Source organism: Lissotriton vulgaris, unplaced genomic scaffold, assembly GCF_964263255.1.
Source record: "Lissotriton vulgaris unplaced genomic scaffold, aLisVul1.2 SCAFFOLD_254, whole genome shotgun sequence".
Taxonomy (NCBI): Eukaryota; Metazoa; Chordata; class Amphibia; order Caudata; family Salamandridae; genus Lissotriton; species Lissotriton vulgaris.
In genome coordinates, this window is record NW_028243099.1 from 709,523 (window position 1) to 735,107 (window position 25,585).

Genomic DNA, 25,585 nt, shown 5'->3' on the forward strand with positions numbered 1-25,585 from the left:
AAACATTCAGTGTATGTAATCACATTTGATTCAGATTCCTTTTTCTCCTCTGTCAATATAACCACCATAAGAATAAGTTCTAAAAAGAAGAGCTTGTGTGAGACCAGAGACTAAAAACCAAGTGTATTTCTTCATCCTAGAAGAGCAGTTATAGGGACTATTTGTTTATTCAAGAAAGTGTGATGTTTGCACTGTTGTACCTCAGCATCCATGTTGCACAGACACTTGGGCGATGATTCACAAAATACGTGTTTGTGTTTTTCACTAAAAGTTGTTGTGCCAATGTAAATAAAACCAAAGAAGATAATGATATCTCCGGCATAATCATAGCCAGGACACCATCAGCCTGGAGAATAGTAAAACAAGAATTAGCATAGCCAATAAGTCCCGCCTCTTGGACCTTATAAGTGTTTAGCCATTCAGCACATTATCCTGGGTGCTGTGCTACCAGGGATTGAAGAGCTAAACAATTACTACACACTGGATCATGCAGTCTGATTCAGGAATATTTGCTTGCCTCAGAAAACATTTATGGACACATTCCAAGGCTTTTTAACGCACAGACAGAAACACAAGAGTCTCAAAGCAAGTCAACAGCACTATAACATTCTGTGTGCGATGACATCACTAGAGAATTGAACAGCTTACGAAAAAATGAAGTGAAGTACTTTGTGATGGCGTAGACGTCACATCCTTCCACCCCAGACCTCTATTGACCACGCACCCTTCTCCAGAGTTTTCCATTCAAAATACTGCTCACATCATGCATTTACCAGAAAGCTCCCAGACCCACCTTCTGGCCAAGCCCCCTGGGTAAAGGAGCACTATAAACCGCAAGAACAACATAATGTCTCATCTGTCAGCTAGAGGGGAAATAATGAATAAACAGGGATGGCATTGGCACCACTTAATCTCCAAACACCTAAAAACAAAAAGATTTAGCTGACCCTGCATAATGTAACTGGCGCTTTTGTAAAGCGTTCCAATACCTATGGGTCAGTTGCGTTTGTGCTCTATAAAAATGTCCCCAAAAATTAACTTGACATTCTGTAATGTAACTAGCACTCATTTAAAATGCTCCAACACGTTTGTGTAGCTGGAGTTCACATTATATGATAAAAAATACCTCACAGTCCCTGGGGAGCTGCCATGAATGTGCTTTGAAATTAGAGCTCTGAGAGACGGAGGACGACAGGAAGAGGCAGCGGGGTGGGCATGCAGCGACAAGCGAGGAGGTGTGAGCTACGAATGTTGCTGCCATTTATCCTGTAGAGTGGAAATAGTTAATAAAAAGGGACAGCGTCAGCAGCACTTAATCTTCGTGCACCTAAAAACAAAAAAAAATAACCTGACCTTGCGTAATGTAATTCTCAGATTTGTAAAGTGCTCCAATACCTTTGGATCGCTTTGTATCTGATATTGTGTAATGTAACTAGCGTACATGTAAAGTCCTCAAAGGCCTTTTGGGTCGCCCAAGTTCACATTATATAAACAAGCGTCAGAAAAAATATGACGACAGTTGCCCAAGCCTTGCCCTTAAATGTGCTGCAAGGATGGACTGCTGATGGTCAGGTGACCAAGGCTCGCTAAAGCAGCGAAGCGAGAGGTTTGGGGGGAAATCTTCACACATTGAAGTCAGAGAAAATTAAAGAAGCACCCTTGAAATCAACATCTTAAGCGTCTGACATTTCATCTCGGTATTTGAATGCACAGCAAATATGAGAGCATAACAAGAATTACAGCCCTGTTTTCAGAAACAGAAATCTGAGCTCGCAGGAATGAAAACATTGAGCGCTCGTGTGGAGTGCTATTAGATGATAGAAAAAGTGCTCCCTTTTACAATTGCTGAAATGAGACAAGTGGAAGCCTACAAGTAATGGGGCGCTGCTCTGTGGGAGTGAACAACCGATGAAAAGGAGGGACAAAGAGGAAAGATTAATGATGTGGAAGCAAGGATTTTTAAAGGATACTGAAAGAAAGAAATTAAAAGCAATGGGTGGGCTGTAACCCCAAAAAGTATATCCCACATGTCCTGAAGAGACAGAGCAAACAATGTCGAGGGGTGGGTGAAGAATTCTGCTCCGCCGGTGGAACTCGCTGAGTTTTACCCACTTCGCACTCCGTGCGGAGTTCCGAGAAACTATTAGAGGTGACACGGAGCAGAGTTTTTTCTCTCTCGCGGGTCACCAATGGTAAGTTGGCGAACGCTCATAAGAAAAAATCATGAGCTAGACCTGGTGAGATTTCTCATTGTGACCGGTCGCGGCAGGTCGTGACCGCTTGCATTGAGAAATCTGTCATTCATGTTGAAGAAGCTGCAGTTCGAGTACAATGTCTCCTCGAGCAGTTGAAAGCAGCAGTGCCATCTGGCCTGACGTGGAGTGCCGTTCGCACTGATTTTACAGTGTGGGACAAGCTCCTGGCATTTAAAATCAGTGCAAGCAGCGCAACCTTACATACTCCACTGGTAGAACTCCACAGAGCACGGCAGAGTTTTTCTGTCACTTTGTGGAGTTCCGGAAAAGGAAAACTCCGCCAACTCCGGCCAGGCCTAGCGCTGTCTAGGCTCGTCGTAAAAAGGAAAAACATCTCAACAATCCTTCTCCATATTTACACCTAGCATCTGGAGCAATATCCTTATCACTATCAGAACTGTCCCAGCCCTGCTATAATTTAGGAAATATTTGAAGACTCACCTTTTAAAGAACACTACACGTAGATGCAGTACCAGGCCGCAAATTACCTAACCCTCATTTCACACATTCACTGCGTCCTTGCCTTTAAACTTGTCCAGCACTCTGCTGCCTTTTGGCTAATTTTGTGCTATATAAATACTACATATAGAGATAAAAAATATATAGGATTTTTCTGGCTTATTTTTGTAGGTAGGGGCATTATGGTAATCATTAAACATGTGCCTATTAACACAGCTCATGCATGGTGCCTGGAACTTATCCCTTCCTAATATGGTACCACCATTAGTGAGAGTATCAAGCCACTTACGGGTCACACAAACAGTGATGGTTTCCTGCCTACAAGTGCTTGTCACTAATCCACTTGTCTTAGCTTTAGGCTTCTTATGTTTAGTTCATGCTCGGCTTCCGGTCCGTCTCCTTTATTTTTCCATCCTCTCACATGCACACATGCACATCTCCATTTTCCCCTCTGATACTCCTAAAACCTCTCATGCAATCTGACCTAGCCATGCCAGTGAACACTCACTCTGGGCACTGTATACTGTGGCGACCATATCTCCGCTTGTAGGAATGGCCTGCTCTTTTGTAGTAGGGCATAAGGCCTGCTTTGCAAGCATGTTATGTTAGCATGGCTTATTAGAAGTTTAAACGCCATTTTACCCTTTGCTGCTTTTTCACACAATACTGCATAGCTGTTTTTGTAAGTTAGCCTTCACGAAGGTCTACACATGAGAAACGGTTTTGTTTTCGACATCTCTAGACTTACTTCATGCCCCTAGTCTGCACAGTTACTGCGGAAGCAGTCAAGGTAATTAAAACATAGTAGCTATTTTTCAGAATGTTCGAGTAACGCTTTCTAGACACAACAATTTGTCAGCTGTGAGCCAACTAAGATTCTGGCGCCCCTATTAGTTCACACTCGCCATGATTTCACACACTTGGAAGATTTCTGTTTCCAGGGTTCCAGAGAGCCTATGCTGATCCAGATGTAATTTACTCTTACTGAGAGGAAAGGTAATGGGGTCCCCCAAGCAAGCCTAAGAGACCTTCTTTAGTTTATAATACATAGATCCTATATAGGGAGGATGTCAAAACTAGGCACTATAGGACCTGTTTTCACCATCATTGTAATATGATTTCTCCTTTTGTATTTTATGGAATTGTAACCATTCTGACCATATTATTTGTATTCATATGTCTGCTTATGTTGGCTAAGATACTGCACATGAGATCACGTCGTTAAAATAAATATGTTAACCTTACCGTGTCTCTTATTTACTCCTGTTGTGGACTGGTATGAGAGTATAACAAAAGAGTGTTCTCACTTCCCACCATTCCTGAGATGGTCCTAAGTCGCATGTTCTAGGCTATCTAATCATTGTTTACTTTGCTATAGGACGAAGAGCTAATGAGACACTGATGCTAGCTGGTTGGGGTTTTTCTAGGTACGCAGGTGAGTTTCTGGTACACCACAATTCACTGACGTCCTAGGTCTCTGTACAACGTTCTGTGTATGAGCAGGATCCTTGCAACATGGCGTCCAACATGGGGCCTTATTGTGAGACTCTCGAGTAGTGCTTTTATCAGTCCACGACCCCCTCACTATTGTTTCCGGTTGACAATAGTGATGGATAAAACCTACCAAGAGTTACATTGGTCTATTCAAGCTTGATAATGTAAAACGTTTTTTTATTGAATTACTACCCAGTTGTGCTTTTTTGTATTGCATTGTACTCATCTTTCAGTGTGTCAATATGGCTTCGGTTGAGATCGCGGTTCACAGCCGCTTGGCTGTGCTAAATCATTTGCAGGATTTCCTTATTTCTTTGGAAGGACAGGCAGTGGTTTTTGTTGTATCTGCTGACGCAGCGTACCCGTTTGAGCTGTTTTACTTATGGGTCAGGTTTCCTGCAGTTGATGCTAATACTGGTGTTTTTCACTCTTACACTCCGTCTGCCGTCCCTGCAGTGTACGCTCCATATAGGACACAGGAAATTCCACTTTCTGCTTGGCAGCATGCCGTGTGGCTTAATGGCGTCCTCCCACACGTTATAACGACGGTCAGAGAAGGACCGTTGTCGATTCCAGGCGCTACTTGGCCGGTTTTAGCTGCTTATACCCCGCATCCTAATGTGCTGTGGTTGACAGCTCCTGAATTGAGGCCCCTTTATGCCTCTGTGGTGTCAGTGATAAGGGGTCTGGTTCATTACATTTCCTGCAACCTCCCGGGTGGGGCCCCGGGTGGTGCGGTGCACCCAGCTGGGCCGAACGGAATTCAGCTTAGTCCTGTTATGGGTAATGCGATTATGGTCAAGCGTCCCCACGATAAGTATGAGATGCCTTTTTGGCTTGCCGAGAAATTTGACCTGCTGGAGGCTGTATTCCCGAATGCTTCTCCTGTGGAGAAACACTGGATCCTTACCATTAGTCATTCAGGTCCGGCACTAAGTCTAAAAACAGATCATAGCCGTATTTTATATTGACACTAGGATTATTAAAGACGCCATCCTTCTGACTCATAGAGATCGTTGTAACTTTACAATTTTAGCCCTGAAGAAGTCCTTTCGGACGAAAAGCGTTGGCTACGGCTATGATCTGTTTTTATCGAAGAAGGAATTTTGGAACTAATAAAGAATTTGCCACTACTCCACTGAAGATTCATCATTTGCTGTGAAAAAAAATATTTGTTTGTGTAACATTTAACTGTGCATACTGTGTTGGAGAGTGCTGGGCTAAAGGATATTATGTTTTGATTAAGACTTGTTAGTCTTAGGAGATTTAGGGGTTCTGAATCTCTTGTCCGTTGCACCAAGAATTTAGGATAAAAGGAGATACTAACGGATAGGTGCAATTGTATATTGCCCCAAACCCCTGGGCTCTGTGTGTATTCAAAAGACCAGAGACAGTCTTGCAAAGAAACATTTGCCCTCCACATCTGATGCTGTGTTGCAGATTCCGGTAGTCGGCTGACTACCCCAAGTTGGAGAACTGCTCCGAGAGAAGATCGACAACAAGGAGGTTGGTCCCTCCTATCGAGCTCCAGTTCCTGTGCTTGGCATGCAGGGTACATGAACAGTAATTTTACCTTCTCTTCCTGGTCGAAAGGGGAACAGGTACATCTCCATTGACAATGTCAAACTACACAGGGAGGCTGATTCTTTATAGTATGACACCTGCGTTTCGTGTCCAGCAATGGTGCGATACTCTGTTGTGGTCCAGGATCCTGCCATCGGGCCTAATGTTGCCATCAAGATGAGTACAGTTGTGAACCCTTTATTGAATGCACCTGCTGGTCATCCTCTTAATTATACTGAATATACTTACCCCACTGACTTGTCTATGCCTGATTTGGAGACCTGTGTGGCTAATCAACCCCGTTTTTCATTTGACACTGGCTCGACCACATCCAAGTCCCCTTCAAAAGTTTCGATTTTTGCTACCTGGTTTAAAGAACATTTTTTGATTCCCCCTTAGACTTACATTTGGCTGGTGCTGTTCTCAATATTTTTATTCATGTCCATAGGATTTGTGGTGTATTTTTTTTCGTTTTGTAAATGGACACTACGTTCATGAAAGAACTTCCATTAGACTAATTGATGGAACTTTGGCTCCCCACTCCTCTTCGCACATCATGAAGAGGGACCAAACATTTGTGAATATAACTGCTTGGCCCGTTTTAGATGGGATTTTATGGGATGCTGTAAAGTTCCAAATTCATGGGCCCACAGAGGTTCTTAATGTTCCCAGTGTACTCCGTGTTTCTATGGGGGATGTGGTTAAACAGAATATTTGCTCCGATGATTGGGACGACCAGGCCGTAGAGGCTTTATTTTCTGATTTTAAATAATATGCTGCTTTCGATGCTGAAGATTTATATTTAGAGTCTGCAAACTATGGTGATTTGTACTGTTACCAGCATTTTGGCAATCACTTTCTGCGTAAGACAAATTCTTTTAGAAATGTCATTAATTATACACAGTAGGAACATTGTCCCGCACCTGTAAAAGGCAGCTCCAAAACTCTTTTGAAAAAGTTTTCTTACTTCACTGATTTTGATCAATCAAACCCTAATGCATTTTACTTCAAGATGAGAAGTCCTCTTCCATGGTTAGACTTACCCACTCTAAATGACTGTATTCGAAGTCCTTTATTGACCAGTTGGCTGTTGGGAGCTATGAACTGTGGAAAGATACTGTTGATCTTAAATCTGTTTGGGGTTCTAAAAGTTGGCAAGTACAAGGCACAGAGGCTTTGCATCGTCCTTGTCTTATCCCGAACCATATGTTGTTTTGGTAATGCCACTATTTTACAAACCACCAGCTATGGATTGGCTACTTCTAAAAAATTAAATGCTCCTTCATTTCCTGATTTGGGTGAATTTCCCCATTGGAATAACTACGCCAGCCCTTCCCTAAGTGAATTACAAGCCCTGTTAAGATAATTCTTCTTTTAATATTGCCAGCATTAATCCTGAAGGTTGGTTGCTATGGCAAAAAATTGCAGATTCCTGCCAGCACCGTTTTCTGGGTCTGACCACTGGCTACACAGAGGTTAGAGTAGATCCCTGTTTTCAGAGTCAACATTCAGTCACCACCTATTCTGTAGGCAAATTGTGTCAGAGTTGGCTCGAACACTCCACCTTAGCGTCAGTTCAGCTGCACTTGTCCAAACTTTACTGACGCCGTTGATTTAAATGATTTTGTAAAAGGGCCTGCAGCAGGCAGATCGAAAAGACGGATATATGCTGTTTACAACGAAGTTTGGAAACTGTCTCAGATTCAAGCTTCTTCTAGGCTTAGATCTATTGATCATGCCAATTTAGAAAAAAGTGTTTGCCTTTGTAGATAATAGCATTAACACCCTTTCTTCCCGTATTTACACATTAGATAATATTATTTCATCTGTTGTTGATATTGCACAAGAAGACATTGCAGTTCTGTACCACGGACAAAATCAATTGCGTTCTATTATGCAGTTTGCATGGACTCTTCAAACCTTAAAATCTGTGCGGGTGCCTTGGGATTACATGAACATGACATCGTTATTTTTGCCTTTTAATTTGACTGGTAAACAACAATTTATGTCAATGAAAGATGCCACGCTTTCACTAGTGCATATAGAAATCTGGAACCGTTACCATTTTCAGTGGCTGAGTCGAATTCTGCAGTTTGGCTCATCCATGGGTTGATAACTCTACCTTTCCCCCTGTTTAAATTTGAGTCTTGCATGAAACACTATGCCATAGGCAGATTTGAACCTTTAGGTAGCGCTTTTTTACATGAAGTGTGGAATCTCCCATTTACATATAGGTGCTTGAGGGAAGGAAAAGAGGTTTATTCAAAAGGCGAAGACTGCACTTCCACACCAGATTACTCTTTAGTCTGTAGTAATCTGCAATTGCACGGTTCTTGTTATATTACAGCGCCTCATCTTGCATGTGTTTTAAAAGGCACTCCCGCCCCAGCTATTACTCTAACTTTTCAGTTTTTAGCAAATGGTAGGTATTTGTTATTAAATAATAAAGATTGCTGTGGTATGCTTGCTGGTATTCTGTATATTGTTACAGTTTTCCAGTGTGTAGTTTGCTGTAAGAATGTCTTGTTTCCTCCTCCACATGGGAGGCTCGATGTTTCCATCTGGTCTTCTATCTCGACCTTGAAAGCAGAGTTCAACAAGATGAGTCTAATAAGAGCTCTTTTGTCCCAGAAAGAAGTCGTCCTTACATCTGCGCGTGAGACATTCATTCTTCACGTTGCAAACACTCGTACTGAGGTACATGCCTTATTAAATGCCCCTGCATTTTGGTGCTTTGATTCACACTCTCTTTAATGTCTCGTCAACCACGGGCCTGGCGCACTTTTTTAAAGTAGTAAGTTCTGGCCTTGTGACCTCATTCCAAGCTATATTTGGTGTGATCCCAGCATTTTTTCATTTGATTTTTTTGAGTGTCTTTGGCGGTTTCCCGTTCATTCTCACTTTGGGAGCGGGTGTGCTGCTGTTAATTTGTTTACTCCAAAATGGATGCACATTCTGTGCCCCACAACGATCTTCCCCGGCTGCTCCAGCTTCATAACCGGATGCTAGAATACTATGGATCACAGTCTCTGGCGACTCTGAGTGTGGTGTATGGTTTATCTTTCCGGTTTTGCTACTTCACTGGCGTGCAGCCTGTTTTCCATTGCCTGGATTGTGGATTTGGATGGGCCCTGGATTTGTGTCTCCGCAACACGGCACTAATGAGTCCCTTAGTTGCTCATGAAATAGATTGTCCTATTTTCGGGATTATGGCCTGCACAGCGCCTCATGGGGTTCCAGGCAATTGGAACATATGGACTGCGGGCAATGACTTTCTGGCATGCAGTTATCTCGAAGTAAGCCCGAGTTGTCCTCTGATGGTGCTAGAGGGCCCGCCTTTGAAGAACATGAATGTTCACCTTCGTTGCTTCATTGGATGGCTGAAATGTCCATGGATGATGAAAATGACTTCCTATTGGAGGCAGTGGCAACGTATGGTGCCTATACGCTGTTGGATTGAGGTGTGACATGTTTCTGCTTCATAGACACGTACTGCACTGGTGAACATTTTTTTTTCTATCAAGCCTGAAGCATGTTCTTCTTTTTTAAAGACTTTTACACACCATGGCTACCCATGACTGTTTTCACTGACTTGGTTACTTTTTAATTCTGACTTTGTACTCCCAATTTTAATGTTTGCCAAAAATCCTGAACTTGGTTCTGTCTCATTCGAACTTGAACTCTGCATTCTATGAATCTTGCCCCCTTTATTGTGCGTTCCCCGATCAAGGGAGGGTGTAGTATGGCCTAAGGCCTGCTTTGCGCGCATGTTATGTTAGCATGGCTTATTAGAAGTTTAAACGCCATTTTACCCTTTGCTGCTTTTGCACACAACACTGCATCGCTGTTTTTGTAAGTTAGCCTTCACGAAGGTCTCCACATGAGAAAAGGTTTTGTTTTCGACATCTCTAGACTTACATCATGCCCCTAGTCTGCACAGTTACTGCTGAAGCAGTCAAGGTTATCAAAACATGGTAGATGTTTTTCGGCATGTTCGAGTAACGCTTTCTAGACACAACAATTTGGCTGCTGTGAGCCAACTAAGATTCTGGCGCCATTATTATTTCACACGCGCCATGATTTCACACACTAGGAAGATTTCCGTTTCCAGGGATGCAGAGAGCCTATGCTGATACAGATGTAATTTACTCTTACTGAGCTGAAAGGTAATCGGGTCCCCCAAGCAAGCCTAAGAGACCTTCTTTAATTTATAATACATAGTTCCTATATAGGGAGGGTGTTAAAACTAGCCGCTATAGGACCTGTTTTCACCATCATTGTAATATAATTTTTTTTGTATTTTATGGAATTGTAACCATGCTGACCATATTATTTTTATTCATATGTCTGCTTATGTTGGCTAAGATACTGCACATGAGATCACGTCGTTAAAATAAATATTTTAACCTTAGCGTGGCTCTTATTTACTCCTGTTGTGAACTGGTATGAGTGTATAACAAAAGAGTGTTCTCACTTCCCAACATTCCTGAGATGGTCCTAAGTCGCATGATCTAGGTTATCTAATCATTGGTTACTTTGCTATAGGATGAAGAGCTAAAGTGACACTGATGCTAGCTGTTTGGGGTTTTTCTAGGTACGGAGGTGAGTTTCTGGTACACCACAATTCACTGACGTCCTAGGTCTCTGTGCACAGTTCTGTGTATGAGCAGGATCCTTGCAACACTTTATTCTAAAGTACCAGGATAGTGCCTTGATTGTATATGTGGTATCACTGCAACTATGGTCCCTATTCATTATTTTTATTAATTGCAGCTCTCCTCAGTGTCTGGCACATTCGGAGCCCTTGTCCTTTTCCTTCTTTTTAAACTCCTGTACCCGTATTTGTATATATATATATATATATATTTGCACAATCTCTCTCCCCTCAAGGGCAAGAATATGGAGTCGCTTTAGAAATCAATTCCAGCACTTCACTGCGTTCTGGGTTTCATAGTGATTTATTTATCCATGGGGTCAAAAAAACAACCAACACCAACGCGTTTCGACAGCGTCCGCTGTCTTGCTCACGGTCTCCACTGAAAAAACCATAGGTTATAGACCATATATAGTTAGGAATTCGCATTTACAAAACCTTATTTTACTCACACAAAACCATTGAAATTCCATATATAGTTAGTTGCACTAACTATATATTGTGCACCCGCAATCCACTGCTGATGATGTCACATATTACATCATTCATGACATGGTCAGTGACATCATTGATGACATCACTGATGACATCTCTTCTGACATCACTGATGACATCACTGATGACAACATCCAGTGACTGTAAGTTTCTGTAAAGTTAAAATATGTCTTACATATTGAAGAATGAGTGGATGTATAAGTGTCTGGATGAAGGATTTAGTAGGTGCATGACTGACTGTATGAGTGAGTGATTAAATGTGTCTCACTGAGTGCATGGGTTAGTGACTAAATTGTCTTAATTTGTGCATCATTATGTCTGTTGTTCTGTAAACTGTTGCATGTGTTGATAGGTAGCTATATGAGTAACTATATGAGTTATTGATTGGTTGCCCAAGTATTTGTATGGGAGACTGAGTGTGTGTGTGGGTGGCTGGGAGGTGTATGACTCTGTGCATAGATGTGTGAGCAGTTGATTCACTAGATGTATGGTTTCAAAAGTGCATGTGGAAACAGCTGTATTGGCGGTTGACTGTGTGCATGAGTGTATTGGTGAGTGAATGGATATCTCAGTGCTACATGTCAAAGTAAGTACATATGTAAAACACAGTACATGTGAGAGTTGACATATATAAATAACTGTGCATAAGAGCCAGTGAATGTGTGAGTGGCTGTATGGATCATTGTGAACTTGTATCAGGGATTGTATAAGAGAGTAAATATGTCTTAGTATATGTTTGAATAAGTAAAGTTTGTATAACTGTATAGTTGAGGAAATGGAGGTGTGATTGATTCTTTGCATGACTGACTAGGTGTGTGAGTAACTCCATGGATGAGTGACAGTCTGTGAGTGTCTGTTTACACTGATTGTATCTAAGGTTATATTAGAGTCTGAAGAGGTTCATCGTATTATCACATGAATGATATCATCAGTGATGTGATCAGTAATGTCAAATGAGATGTCATCAGTGATGTCATCAGTAATGTCATTTGAGATGTCATCAGTGATGTCATTTGAGATGTCATCAGTGATGTCATCAGTGATGTCACTGACCATGTCATGAATGATGTAATATGCGACATCATCAGCAGTGGATTGCGGGTGCGCGATATATAGTTAGTGCAACTAACTATATATGGAATTTCAATGGTTTTGTGTGAGTAAAATAAGGTTTTGTAAATGCGAATTCCTAACTATATATGGTCTATAACCTATGTTTTTTTCAGTGAATGTTCAAGGTTTTGTAAATGCTAATTCCTAACTATATATGGTCTATAACCTATGGTTTTTTCAGTGAATTTTCAAGGTTTTGTAAATGCTAATTCCTAACTATATATGGTCTATAGCCTATGGTTTTTTCAGTGAATATATATATATATACATACATTAAAAAAACATATATCATCTGTATATCTATATAAATACAAACATAAATGCATGCATACATATACTTATATGCATACAGATGCATGTTATTTACATGAAAGTTGAAAAAACACTAATAAAAGCAAAGCTAAAAAGCCACCTCATTACAAACAGAATGGCTTTAACTTAAACGAGGGCGAGATCTATTGCATTTTCAATGCTTGTTTACTTTGGTTCCATCAAGAAGGCATTCAGATGTGTCACACATTTGCCATAAATTCTGAATGTTAGCACTCTAGTTGCACATTAGATCACTGTAGTAAAGCTACTGCTCACCAGGGACGTCTGCTGCTGGTATTCAAAGTGCATGTTTCAGTCTGCATGTCAGAATTTTTTTAATGAAATAGAAGAGGATTTGAGAAGTCACTCAAAATGATCCCTAATTTTTCTTTCTGAAGCACTAATCATACTTTCTATGGCAAAATTAACCCCCTCATGTTGTTCCTTTTTAAATTGAGTGTTTTCAGACTTACCACTTCATTCCAATCAAGATGGCTTCTGGTGTGCCATACTTTTGTCATAAGTAAGACTGTTAGCGCTCTAGTTATTCTTTAGAACACTCTGGGACATTCTGTCATTGGGCTATACTTGGGGTACATCTGGGTGATATTTGGGCTACATTTAGGCTCTTTTGTCTCTGGTGGCCATCGAGGGAGACTGTATGTCAGAATTTTTTTATGAAATTGAAGAGGGTTTGAGAAGTCACTCAAAATGTGCCCTAATTTTTCTTTCTCCAGCACTAATCATAATTCATATGGCAAAATATACCCCCTCATTTTGTTCCTTTTTAAATTAAATGTTTTAAGAGTTACCACTTTATTCCAATCAAGATGGCTTCAGGTGTGCCATACCTTTGTAATAAGTAGGACTGTTAGCGCTCTAGTTGTTCTTTAGAACACTCTGGGACATTCTGTCATTGGGCTATACTTGGGCTACATCTGGGTGATATTTGGGCTACATTTGGGCTCTTTTGTCTCTGGTGGCCATTTTGGGAGACTGCATGTCAGAATTTTTTTATGAAAAAGAAGAGGATTTGAAAAGTCACTCAAAATGTGCCCTAATTTTTCTTTCTGCAGCACTAATAATACCTTCTATTGCATAATATACCCCCTCATTTTGTTCCTTTTTAAATTAAATGTTTTAAGAGTTACCACTTTATTCCCATCACGATGGCTCCAGGTGTGCTATACCTTTGTAATAAGTAGGACTGTTAGCGTTCTAGTTGTTCTTTAGAACACTCTGGGACATTCTGTCATTGGGCTATACTTGGGCTACATCTGGGTGATATTTGGGCTACATTTGGGCTCTTTTGTCTCTGGTGGCCATTTTGGGAGACTGCATGTCAGAATGTTTTAATGAAATAGAAAAGGATTTGAGAAGTCACTCAAAATGTGCCCTAATTTTTCATTCTGCAGCACTAATCATACTTTCTATGGCAAAATATACCCCCTCATGTTGTTTCTTTTTAAATTACATTTTTTAAGAGTTACCACTTTATTCCAATCAAGATGGCTTCAGGTGTGCCATACCTTTGTAATAAGTAGGACTGTTAGCGCTCTAGTTGTTCTTTAGAACACTCTAGGACATTCTGTCATTGGGCTATACTTGGGCTACATCTGGGTGATATTTGGGCTACATTTGGGCTCTTTTGTCTCTGGTGGCCATTTTGGGAGACTGCATGTCAGAATGTTTTAATGAAATAGAAAAGGATTTGAGAAGTCACTCAAAATGTGCCCTCAATTTTCATTCTGCAGCACTAATCATACTTTCTATGGCAAAATATACCCCCTCATGTTGTTTCTTTTTAAATTAAATGTTTTAAGAGTTACCACTTTATTCCAATCAAGATGGCTTCAGGTGTGCCATACCTTTGTAATAAGTAGGACTGTTAGCGCTCTAGTTGTTCTTTAGAACACTCTAGGAGGCTGCAGTAGAACACAAAGGAATCAACTGACAGTCTCTGTCCTTGTTGGATAAACATGTTTTACTGAGAATGTCAGACTTCATTTTCACATGACTGAGAAAGATAATGTGAATTTACAGAAAATATGCTTTCAGTTTAGCTTATAGATCCCCTTCCAAACCACTGTGGGAAAATCATGAGATATTAGTTTTCTTTCAAACAATATTCATGATATCACAGCAGAAGGTTTTTTCACATGGTAAAATCACCTTAGAACCCACCACAATTCCTAAAACGAGTATGGTACCATCAACAAATGATTTATAATGTAACTAAAGTCCTAAAACCCTCTATTAACTACAATGCTTTTTAATGAGGTGCTATCATGTATATTGGTCCCAAGATGGCTGCCAACACTTCTTGGATGAAGTGCTGACAGCCAATCAGATTAGATGTGTGGTTAGGCTCCGCCCAGATATATATCTTTTTTTGAACCTAAATTACTCAAAATCCACTGGAGCACATATATTGAGACCTAGCAAAGGCACATCGGGCTAACAGTCCCTACAATTTTGCCAAGTTTCGTGCAAATCCATTCAGCCGTTCGAGTTAAAAGTGAGGCCAACCGCCCTATGGAAATTAACATGGGAAAAACGCGTTTTGGGACCCCCCTTTTTTCTCGGCCCCCCCTTGATGAAACCCCCCCAAATTTTCAGGGGCTGCTCAGAAACAAAATGTTCCATTTTCCTGAAATTTTCAGCCAATTCCGTCCACAAACGCCAAAGTTATTAGACATAGCATTTTCAAAAATCCCATAGAGAAAAAATCCTAACTATATATACCTACTGGCGACCGCCAGTAGGTAATATATATATATATATATATATATATATATATATATATATATATATTTCCACACAATCCACTCCAATTTTCGGCTAGAAGAATGACCAGCACACCGATATCATAGATGATAAATTTTAATCTAAGCCCCTACCCCAACAGACGCGTTTCGCCAGGCGCAGTGTCTTTGATACTAAATCGCTCTTGAGAGCTACACGTTTCTGTCTAGGGAAAGCAGCTGTGCCTATGAAGACCTGTCTGAGAGGTGTTCGTAGCTAAATAAATGTGTGCATGATCAGGGGCTAAGACTGATATCTGAAGGTTTTTCTAGATGTTACTTAGACTTACAAATAGTAAAGGTCTAAATGCACATATGCATATGTCATGGACAAATCACATAGCTGAATCGATGTTTAATCAGACCCTCCAGTATTATGCGATTTTGCGGTTTGCCGAGAAATCAGCACTTTTGTTAAAATGCCGCGATTTTTACAAAAGTGCCCACAAAATCTTCAGTTTTGTAAAAATGTGGTGATTTTTACAAAAGTGCCTGTGAATTTGAAGGGTAGCGGTTGCCGACCCAGGCTGGAGAGGAGGGGCTATAATTTTTTTTTTTTTTAATTTAAATTTGTTTTTATTGTTGCAGTAAAGTATTCCAGTACAGCTTAAACAGTCCGCCGACGTGGCCTCAACATTCAGCCACGAACAGCTATGTGTGCAACATTTTCTGGCTATATAGAACTGGTACACATAAACATGTTTTCGGTGAATCAGTGCAGTATAATCATGTAAAGGCTCCTGTAGGCTGAGAGGCGATGGGACGGTATTGCCATAGGGGCGATGAATAAGATCATATGGGCACTCTCATGCCATAACAGCGCCGGATCTAGATCTGCACTGTGCACATAACAGTGTTACCAGTGAACAGGGGGGTAACAGAACTGTGGGAGGGAAGCATGTAGGCGCTAGCAGGGTCTAAGTAGGAGATTGATGGCGGCGGGTGTCGAGGGGGGGGGGGGGAGGGAGAAGCCCCCGGATGGCCGGGCATGCGAGGGGTTGCCTAGGACGTAGGGGGTTATCGGGGCCCGGCTCTGGGGTGACTCACTTCAGGTGAAGGCTACCGGTCTTCTTGGGTGGGGGAGGGGAAGGGTCAGGCGGGTCTCCAGCCTGCGTGGACTGGCGGAAGCTGTGAAGGAGCATGGCCCATTCCATGGAGATGGGGAGTTTGCGCGCGCCCTTGGCTTCTTCTTCCCTTAAAGCGTCCTCCTCCGCTGCCGCCCATTTGCTAACCGCTCCCTTCCAGTGTGTTATGGGGGGACCCTCTGGGGATCGCCAGCGCATGGTTATACATCTATTGGCTAGTAGGAGCGCTAAGGACACGAAGCGCCTATGCACCGGTTCACGCTTAGATATGTGAAGGATGCCTAATGCACTGGACTCCCAGGTGGCTAGTGTAGTGAGACCCGTGAGTTCCCGCAGTGTGTTATGTACGTCCAACCAGAAAGGTTGAAGATTGGGACAGTCCCAAAACATGTGACGGAAGTTCGCAGCTGGGGAACAGCATCTGGGGCACAGGAATGGCGTGGAGGGGTAGAACTTCTGCAATCGCGCTGGGGTGAGATATGCCCTGTGTAATATATAATATTGAATATTTTTGAAGCGGGCGTTCCTAGAGACGCGTTTAGGGGCCTCGAGAGCTTTAGTCCACTCCGAGTCGTGCAGAACACGGCCTATGTCCTCTTCCCAAGTGGCTCGAAGGGTCGCCAGGGGGTTGTATGAGAGTTCCCGGATGGATTTGTAGAGCCATGTGACCAGGTGGCGACCCACCCCCATATGTAGAATAGTATGTATTACTGGATGCGTGTCTGGCTCGCCATTTTGGAGATTGAAATGGGGTCGGTATCCGTCGAGTAGTTGCCTATACCTGAGGAATTGGCCTGGGGAGAGCCCGTATTCTGCGATCAGGCGGTCCAGCGGTTTCAGTTGACCTTCCTCGAAGAGGGATTCTAGATCTGTGATCCCACAGCGGGACCAGTCGGCGAGTAGTGTGGCCGCAAAGTAGGAATCCTGCTTGGGGCCGCCTATTAACGGCAGCAGCGAGGAGTATGGGGGTCTAGCGGGGGACAGCCGGTGTATCCGCAGCATACATCGGCGCGCGATCGTCACCTGGAGGGGGTAAGTGCGCCGTGGTTTGGTGCCCGGGAGGAGCAGACGGGTGAGTTCCGGAGTCGTGATTCTACCAGTAGGAGTAACCGTCTCCTGAGGGTAACGGTCCGCTGTCCAGTAGGACAGCCACTGGAGCTGTGCTGCGAGGAAATATGCCTCGAAGGATGGAGCTCCGAGTCCCCCCTGTGTTGTGGGGAGTTGAAGAGTTTTCAGGGCGACTCTGTGGCGGCCCGCTCCCCAAATGAGAGTTCCTAAGAGGGAATCAACGTCGCGAAAGAAGGACCTGGGTGGTATCACCGGCAGGTTTGTGAAATGGTAGAGGAGCCGGGGGAGCATCACCATTTTAGCAAGGGCTATCCGTCCAATCGGGGCTAGTGGTAGTTTATTCCAGAAGGCGACCGTCGGGCGCAGACTCTCGAGTACCGTGCGGTGATTGCCTTCGAGGATGTCCGCCGGAGAATGGTATAAGCGGACGCCAAGGTATCGGGGAGCTTCCGTGGACCATGAAAGACTATGCGGTCCGAGGTCGATGTCGCGGGGGGGCAGGTCCGGGTGTAGGGGGTAAACCGCGGACTTGTCCCAGTTGACCTGTAGACCCGAGGCAGTTGCAAAGTCCGCCAATGCGACCCCTATGGGGGTTAGGTCCATTTCAATGTCTCGGACATATATGAGGAGATCATCCGCGTACATGGACACACAATGGGTCCCGTCTGCAAGCGGTACTCCCCAGGCCACACCCTCCCGACGCAGTCGAACCGCCAGCGGCTCGACCGCTAGCGCGAACAAGAGGGGCGACAAGGGGCAACCTTGTCTTGTGCCTCGTCGGACTGCAAACGCCGGTGAGATACGTTTCCCAATGCGAACTCGAGTGGTGAGGTCGGTGTATAGGAGGCGGGTATATGCCATGAGCGTCGGGCCGAGATTAAGGCGTCGCAGGACCGAAAACAGGTAGGGCCAGGTGAGGGTGTCAAACGCCTTCTCTAGGTCCATAATGAGGCAGGCAGCGCGGGGAAATCTGTCGCGCACCTGATCTTGGATATGGAATACTCGGCGGAGGTTCTGGGAGGTATTCCTCCCGGGGACGAAGCCGCATTGGTCGGGGTGGACCAGCGGGCGTATGATCTGCGCATAACGATCAGCTAGGATCTTCCCCAGTATCTTACAATCAGCCGACAGGAGAGTGATAGGCCGGTATGACCCCATGTGAAGCGGATCTCTGTGGGGCTTAAGAAAGGTGACAATCACGGATTCCCGCAGCGACTGGGGTAGTTTCCCCAGGTGGAGTGACGCCCCAAACATCCGTGACAGACGGGGAACCACCAGGGGAGAGAATGTTGCGTAGTATTCTAGTGGGAAGCCGTCCAGCCCCGGTGCTTTATTTCGGGACATGGCGCGTATCGCTCGGTGATGTCAGAGGGAATTATCTTGGCGTCTAGTGTGCGCTTGTCGGAATCCGATATCGTGGGCAGCGTCAGAGGGTCTAAGAACTGATCCGCGGTAAACAGGGTACCGCACGCCGGGGCCTCGTACACTCGTGCATAGTGGCGGTGGAATGCTAGGAGAATCTCAGCTTGTGATTGCACCAGTTCACCCTCCGGGTTAAGAATGTCCGTGATCGGCTTAATTTCGGTGTCCTGCTTCGCCATCCAGGCCAGAAGCGCCCCGGTTTTGTCTCTGTCTTTGTGCACCCGAGAGGCGTATGCCCTGAAATTATACTTACGGAGGTCAGCGCAGGCAGTTTGATATTCCGTTTTGGCCTCTGCCGTGAGTACGGCGTGTTCCTCCGAGTCGTCAGGCCGTTTGGTGAGATCAGCCAGAGCCTGTTCCGTCGTTAAGAGCGACCGTTCTAAGGCGCGGCGGACCCCCACTATCTGTTTGATGCATTCCCCTCTCGCCACCACTTTATACGCGTCCCACTCCACTAGTACCGATGACGCTGTGTTCTCGTTGTGCAGAAAGTAGTCGCGTATGCTGGTTTTGTGCGCGTCTGTGAAGACCGGGTCCGTTAGGCAGTCCCTGGGGAGGCGCCAGGTGGGGACCGGTGGATGCGGGGGGCGCCAGGTAAGCCGTATTATGTGGGCATCATGATCTGAGAGGATCCGTCCCAGGTAATCTGTGGATGTAACCTTAGGAAGGATCGGAGCAGAGCAGAGGAAACGGTCCAGGCGGACCCGAAAGTTGTGTGGTATCGAGTGGAAGGAGTAGATGCGTGCCAGTGGGTGTAGGTGTCGCCATGCATCGGTGAGCGCCCAGTGTGTGGTCCACGCCCTGAAGAGGGCCGCCTGCCGGGGGGCTGGAGAGTGCGCGGGGGGGGATGTGAGCGGTCCAGCGAGGGGTCTAGTGTGCAGTTAAAGTCGCCTCCCAGCACCCATGGGACTGTGGTGAACTGGGCTAGGACGCCCGTCAGGTGATCCCAGAACCGGTCCTGATCCGTATTAGGGGCGTATATGCTGCCAAGAAGTACCCCTTGCCCATCAAGAATTCCCTCCAGTAGTGCGTATCTGCCCTCTCTGTCAACTACTCGCCGGAGCGCCCGGAAGGGAGTGCCAGGTCTCACCCAGATTAATGCGCCGCGCGCAAACGCTGAATATTGTGTGGCGCAGATGGTCCCTCGCCATTTGGTCTGTAGGCGAATGAGTTCAGTGGCGTTAATGTGTGTCTCTTGCAAGAACGTTATGTTGGCCGCCATGCGCCGTACGTAGGAGTATACAGAGTAGCGCTTGCTGGGCGTGTGTAGGCCCCGTACATTTAGTGTAAGGATACTAACGTCAGAGTGGGGGACAGCCATTTCTAGGGTGACGTGGTTGGGGGAGGGGCACCTCTACAATCCCCGTGTGCCGCCCATGTGTGCGTGTCGTGTATGTTCCTGCGCGCCAAGCTTCCTTAAACGTGGGGGGGGGACTGGGGGAGTTAACAACAATTAGAACTTTGGGTGGGCAACTGTCCCAATTCTGAGGATACGTCACTGGGGGCGGCATATCCAAACTAGCGTCCCACTAGGGGAGAAAACCAACAGAAAGTCGCGGGGGTGGCAGCATGTGTCGCTGCTGGGCCTGTGCGCGGGTCGGGCTCTAGCAGGAGAAGTGTGTATCGCTCGCTGGAGCTCGCAGTTATCTGGTAGAGCAGTCTAGGCTTCTAGACGTCGCGCATTACAACAGGCAATCATGAAAAGGATATGTCAGTTGACAGTTCAGGTGTTCACGAAGAGGTGGTAGGCTGGCTGGCCAGGGCAGCGTCCAATGTGTGTGTCACCACCAGGGGGGAAGAGATTGGGCCAAATCCTGACATAGTTCCATCACTGTCCCGGTCTTTCTCTGGGGTGAACAGGTGCGGTTGGCCTTCCAGGTCCGAAGCCGGGGGTGACAGATGTAGTCCGGTGGCCGCCCGTATAGCGTCTCGTCGTTCCTGCATGATTTGTGCGAGATCGGGTGAGCCCGCCTGGGAGGACGCCCGATTCTTGGAGTGGCTAGCTCGCGAGCGGCTTGCACCCCGTCTCCTTGATCGTCCAGAGTCATTGTTGCGTTTCTTCTGGGGTCCTGGTTTAGGGATTATCGGGCAGTGAAATTCGGTCCAGTCCTGCGCGTCCGCTGCCGTGTCGAAGAAGAGAGCTTTCCCTTTGTGGATCACTTTAAGGCGGGCAGGGAACAGCAGGGAATATTGAAGATCATTCGCGCGGAGGCGCCTTTTGACTTCCAGGAACGTGGAACGTCGCTGTTGGACCTCTCGGGCATAGTCTGGAAACACCATAACATGTTGGTCTTCAACCTGCAGGGGACCCGCCGTCCGGGCCGCGCGGAGGACCGCATCCCGGTCTCGGAAGTGCAGGAACTTGGCTAGCATGGGCCGTGGGGGGAGGCCAGGCTTAGGAGCCCGGGCAGGGACCCTGTGAGCCCTTTCGATGGAGAAGTACGGCGACCGGTCGCAGTCTGGGCTAAACGATTTAGTCCAGGATTCCATGTAGGCCAGGGGGTCCGAGTTTTCGATCCCCTCCGGCAGGCCCAGTACGCGAATGTTACAGCGCCTCGAGCGTCCCTCCAAATCCACTGTGCGTTCTTCCAGGGTCGTCACGCGGCGCAGGATCTCCTGTATATCTGCTTCCTGTGATTTCACCGCTGGTAGCATTTCAGTCATGTTCCGTTCACCTTCCTTCACTCTGTCTGCCAGTTTTCGGTGTTCATCTCGAATCAGGCTAATGTCTGTTGTCAAGGTGCCCAATCTCTCTTCCATCGAGAGGCGGGACATTTCTATTGCCGCCAGCACTTGATCCAGCTTTGCTGACAGCGTAGGGTCGGTTTGCGATGCATTAGTCTGCGTCCATGCCCTCGTCTGCGGCATCTTCTCGACAGCTGTTTCCGGGACTGTTTGGGTGGCCCTCGGTTTGCCCATGGGTGCTGCTAGACGAGAGAGTTCCCCCTGTGGTCGTCGTGTGTCTCGAGGGCGGTAGGCCACACAGTAACCCCGGATGAGTGGTAGTTGAGTGCCAGTCAGGTCCTCCGGCCCCTGCCGGGTGGAATGCGAGGCCCGTTCTACCTCGAGGGGCCTCTGCCAGGGGTGCCAGGGGCGGTGCGTAGTTGCCGGGGTCGGCGATTCCGTTCGTGGGGGGGTCCTCTCCCCTCTGCGCGGAGGGGCCCGTGTTGACTGGTAGGGCAGGGTCAGAAGGCATGGGCTGGTGTCGGCTGGAGTGTAGGTAGGGCGCTCCTATCCACAGAGCGGTCGTCCTCGGCGACAGGTTCCTATGGGCGCCATGTTAGGGTCAGGCATCGTTGGTGGAAGTGGTCGCGTTCCAGACACCCTGGTCAGGTGGCGGTGCGTCCCGTGGCTCCCTACAATGGTGGACGTAAGATGGAGGACTTCGGGGCGCGGGCAGGAGGTCCTCGGGAGGGGGGAAAAGCCAGGGCGGCACTCACCGTCCTCGATCGTGACGGCGGGTTTCTGCAGTGTCCAGCTCCGTGTGAGCGGCGCGCTTCTAGTATTCCGCGATGACAAGCTGTCCGGTCTCGCGGGGCTCGATCAGGCTCCTGACAGTGATCCGGCGTCAAGGTGCCGGGGTCCCGGGGTGGTCGCCGCCCTCTTGCGAACCGGAGCTCCGGGGTGGAGGAGGGTGCCGTGTGGCAGCGCAGTTTCTGAGGGATGACGGCCTGCGGGGCCGAGGCCGGGGCGTTACAGTCAAGACCCCCGGGAGAGGGGATGGGGAGATCTCCACTCACCGCTCCCAACAATGGTGCCGGGCGTCCGGGGCTGCCGACTCCGTGACAGTGGAGTACTCGTTGGCTCCCTGTGATGCGTAGTGGCAGGTAGATCGAGTCCGGGAGCCGATCAGGCTTCTGGCAGAGATGCAGCCTCGGTGGACCGGAGCCCCGGGGCGGCGGCCGCCATCTTGTGCGTCGGGGCTTCGGAGCGCAGAGAGACGCTGTGCACCGTGTATCTCGGTGGGTCGTCGTCGGCTGTCCCGCAGGCTCACTGCCGGTGTCGCTGGTTAAGGCTTCTGGGGTCGTCCTCTAGTAAGCCGGATTTCAGCGGATCACTGGTCCGCGGGGCTTAGTAGCGTCCGCCATTTCCCAGGAGAGGCGTCCCTCGGTCCGGTTAGAAAGCTGTCTGGTTCGCGTCGTCCTTTTACAGTAGCTGCCGGTCACTCCAGGGGTGCCCCGGGGTGCAGGGGGATCCCGAGTGTGGAATCGGGTATGCGGAGGCTCCTTGCGATCCAGGAACTGGGCAAGATGCTAGCCCGATCGCGGAGCCTCAGCAGAACACAGCCGCCATCGTGGCTTGCTAAGCCACGCCCCCGAGGAGGGGCTATAAATGATCAGGCTATATGGTTCAACGCACAGTATGGGACTTCATCAGGGCTTGATCAATATCCCAACCCAGTGTTGGCTCCTGTTGATATCTCATAAATCCTCATAGATACAATTTTGTACCACAAGATGGTGTGTTGAGCTCCCACCTTATCTTCATCCTTTCTGTTTCCTGGATTGAATGTCCTATGAGTTCACGCCCGCAGGAGAGATATTGATCAAGCCCTGATGAAGTTCCACTGGGCCGAAACACGTTGGCTGGGCCGACTGGATTACTTATGTTAAATTGGCATTTCTTAAATAAAACTGGATTCAAAGCAACTCGCAAGACTCCTGAATAACTTTTATTTGTCACATCATGATTACTTGATCTATTGCTGGAGAACAGTTTAACCATCTGTTGATTTTGGAACACATGATCCTGTATAGAATTGAACGCTCCTTTTCATGGGTTACTTCTTGACAAGGTATTAACATCACTGCTGGACATTACAAAATGTGAGATTTTTCTGTATTAGTTTTGGAAAAAGAATATGTTGTACTCTTGTGGTAAGTATACAAAACAGTGATGAATGCTTGACGTAATCTCATCCACTGGTAATCAATTGGGCTGCATCCCAATCCATCATTATTTTGCACACCATGCCACCTCAATTTGAGTCAGCTATATGCATATCAGTCTTGACCCTGCTCCACATAGGAACAGTCCAGCCCGAACTGCCAAGCCAGGTCCTCTCTGACCCAGAACACAAACCACCCAGGACCGGTTTTACCCTAGAACCACTGGAAACAAACTGTACCTGGCTGATGAACCAATAACTAGGGTGATACCGGTCCTGGGTTGCTTGTATCTCTGTTCAACGATATATAGTTATAGTGGATATATAGTTGGATCCAAACTGAGGTGGTGTGGTGTGCAAAATAAGGATGGATTGGGATGCAGCCTCGGGTAATTACGAGCTGCTTAGACTAATTCAAGCATTCCATCCATCACTTTTTTTGTATAATTTACTCTTGTTTCCCTTCCTGGCATAAAATCAGTAAAGTATCATTGTACAAAAAACTGTTATTAGTGCAAATGCAAGAGCATATAATAGGTGGTGTAGAGTTGCCTGCTAATTTGTGCTAATCATTGTGCTCTCTATGGTCACCAAAAAAGTTGGCGATAGAATGGAACATATGTGGTAACGCTTGGACACCAATTCTGAGTGGGTTGGAGTGTGGTATTTACCAGACAAGTTAAATACCATCGCCATGGGGCTATTTAACAAGCTGTGGTAAAAACATCCTATTCTGAGTTTTTCCAGGGAAAATGAAACATAACATGTAGCATCAGTGTATACTCAGTGAAATTATGAAGAGGCAGCGGGCGGGAAAGCAGCAACTTGGGAGGAGATGAGAGGGATGAATGCTGCTCCCATTTGCTAGATAGGGGAAATCAAGAATATACAGGGACGGTATCAGCATCATTTAATCACCGCGTGTAAGAACAAAAAAAAAAAGAACCTGACCCTATGTAATGTAACATGCGTTTTAGTAAAGCGCTCCAATACCTTTGGACCAGTCATGTTCATGCTCTATGAAAATGCCTCCAAAAGTTCATTTGACATTGTGTGATGTAACTAGTGCTCATGTAAATCGCTCCAACACCTTCGGGTCACTCGAATTCACATTATATGAACAATTTTCAGAGAAAATGCAACAGGATTTGCCCAAGCCTTGCCGTTAACTGTGCTGCAATACTGGACTGTTGAAGGTCAGGTGACCAAGGCTCACTAAAGCAACAAGCAGCGAAGCAGGAGGGGCTGGGGGAAATCATCGCACTTTGACGTTAGAGAAAATTAAAGAGGCACCTTTGAAAACAGCGTCTGAAACATCTGAAGAAAATGTTTTTCCATTTTTCAGCCCTTTTCTCAATAAATGTTGGTCGGTCAGAGCTTCTGAAATTTGCCAGAGAAAAATTGTGATAGGTGTTGTGTTAAATGCAAAACTCCATTTTGCACAGGGATTGAAATTCATGGCCCTAGTCTCTGCAAAAAGAACAAGTGATGGACAGAATGAAGAACAATGTCATACATTCACCCCAGTACAGAGATCTGGGTCTAAATCCATAATTTTTTTGCTCACTATGCCGTTCCAGTTTGGACCCAGCCATATGCAAATCAGTCTTGACCCTGCACCCAATGGGAACTGTCCAGCCCAAACTGCCAGGCCAGGTCCTCCCTGGACTGTTCCCATTAGGCACACAGGATCAAGACTGGTTTGAATATATAGTTGTGTCTGAACTGAGGTGGCGAAGTGAGCTAAAGTGAGCTAAAGAATGATGATGGATTCAACCCAGATCTGTGACTGGGGGTGAGTGTCTGAAAAGTGTCAGCCCTCCATCCATCATCTCCTTGTGTTTGCTTTGTTTGCCCTAAATTGCTCAGACGTGGGTCCCTTGCTCAGGTTGCCACTGGATTCAAGCTAGCCTGGCTGATGAAGGGTGTTATCCAGAAACCGGTCCCAGGATGCTTGTTTCCGGTTCAGGGAA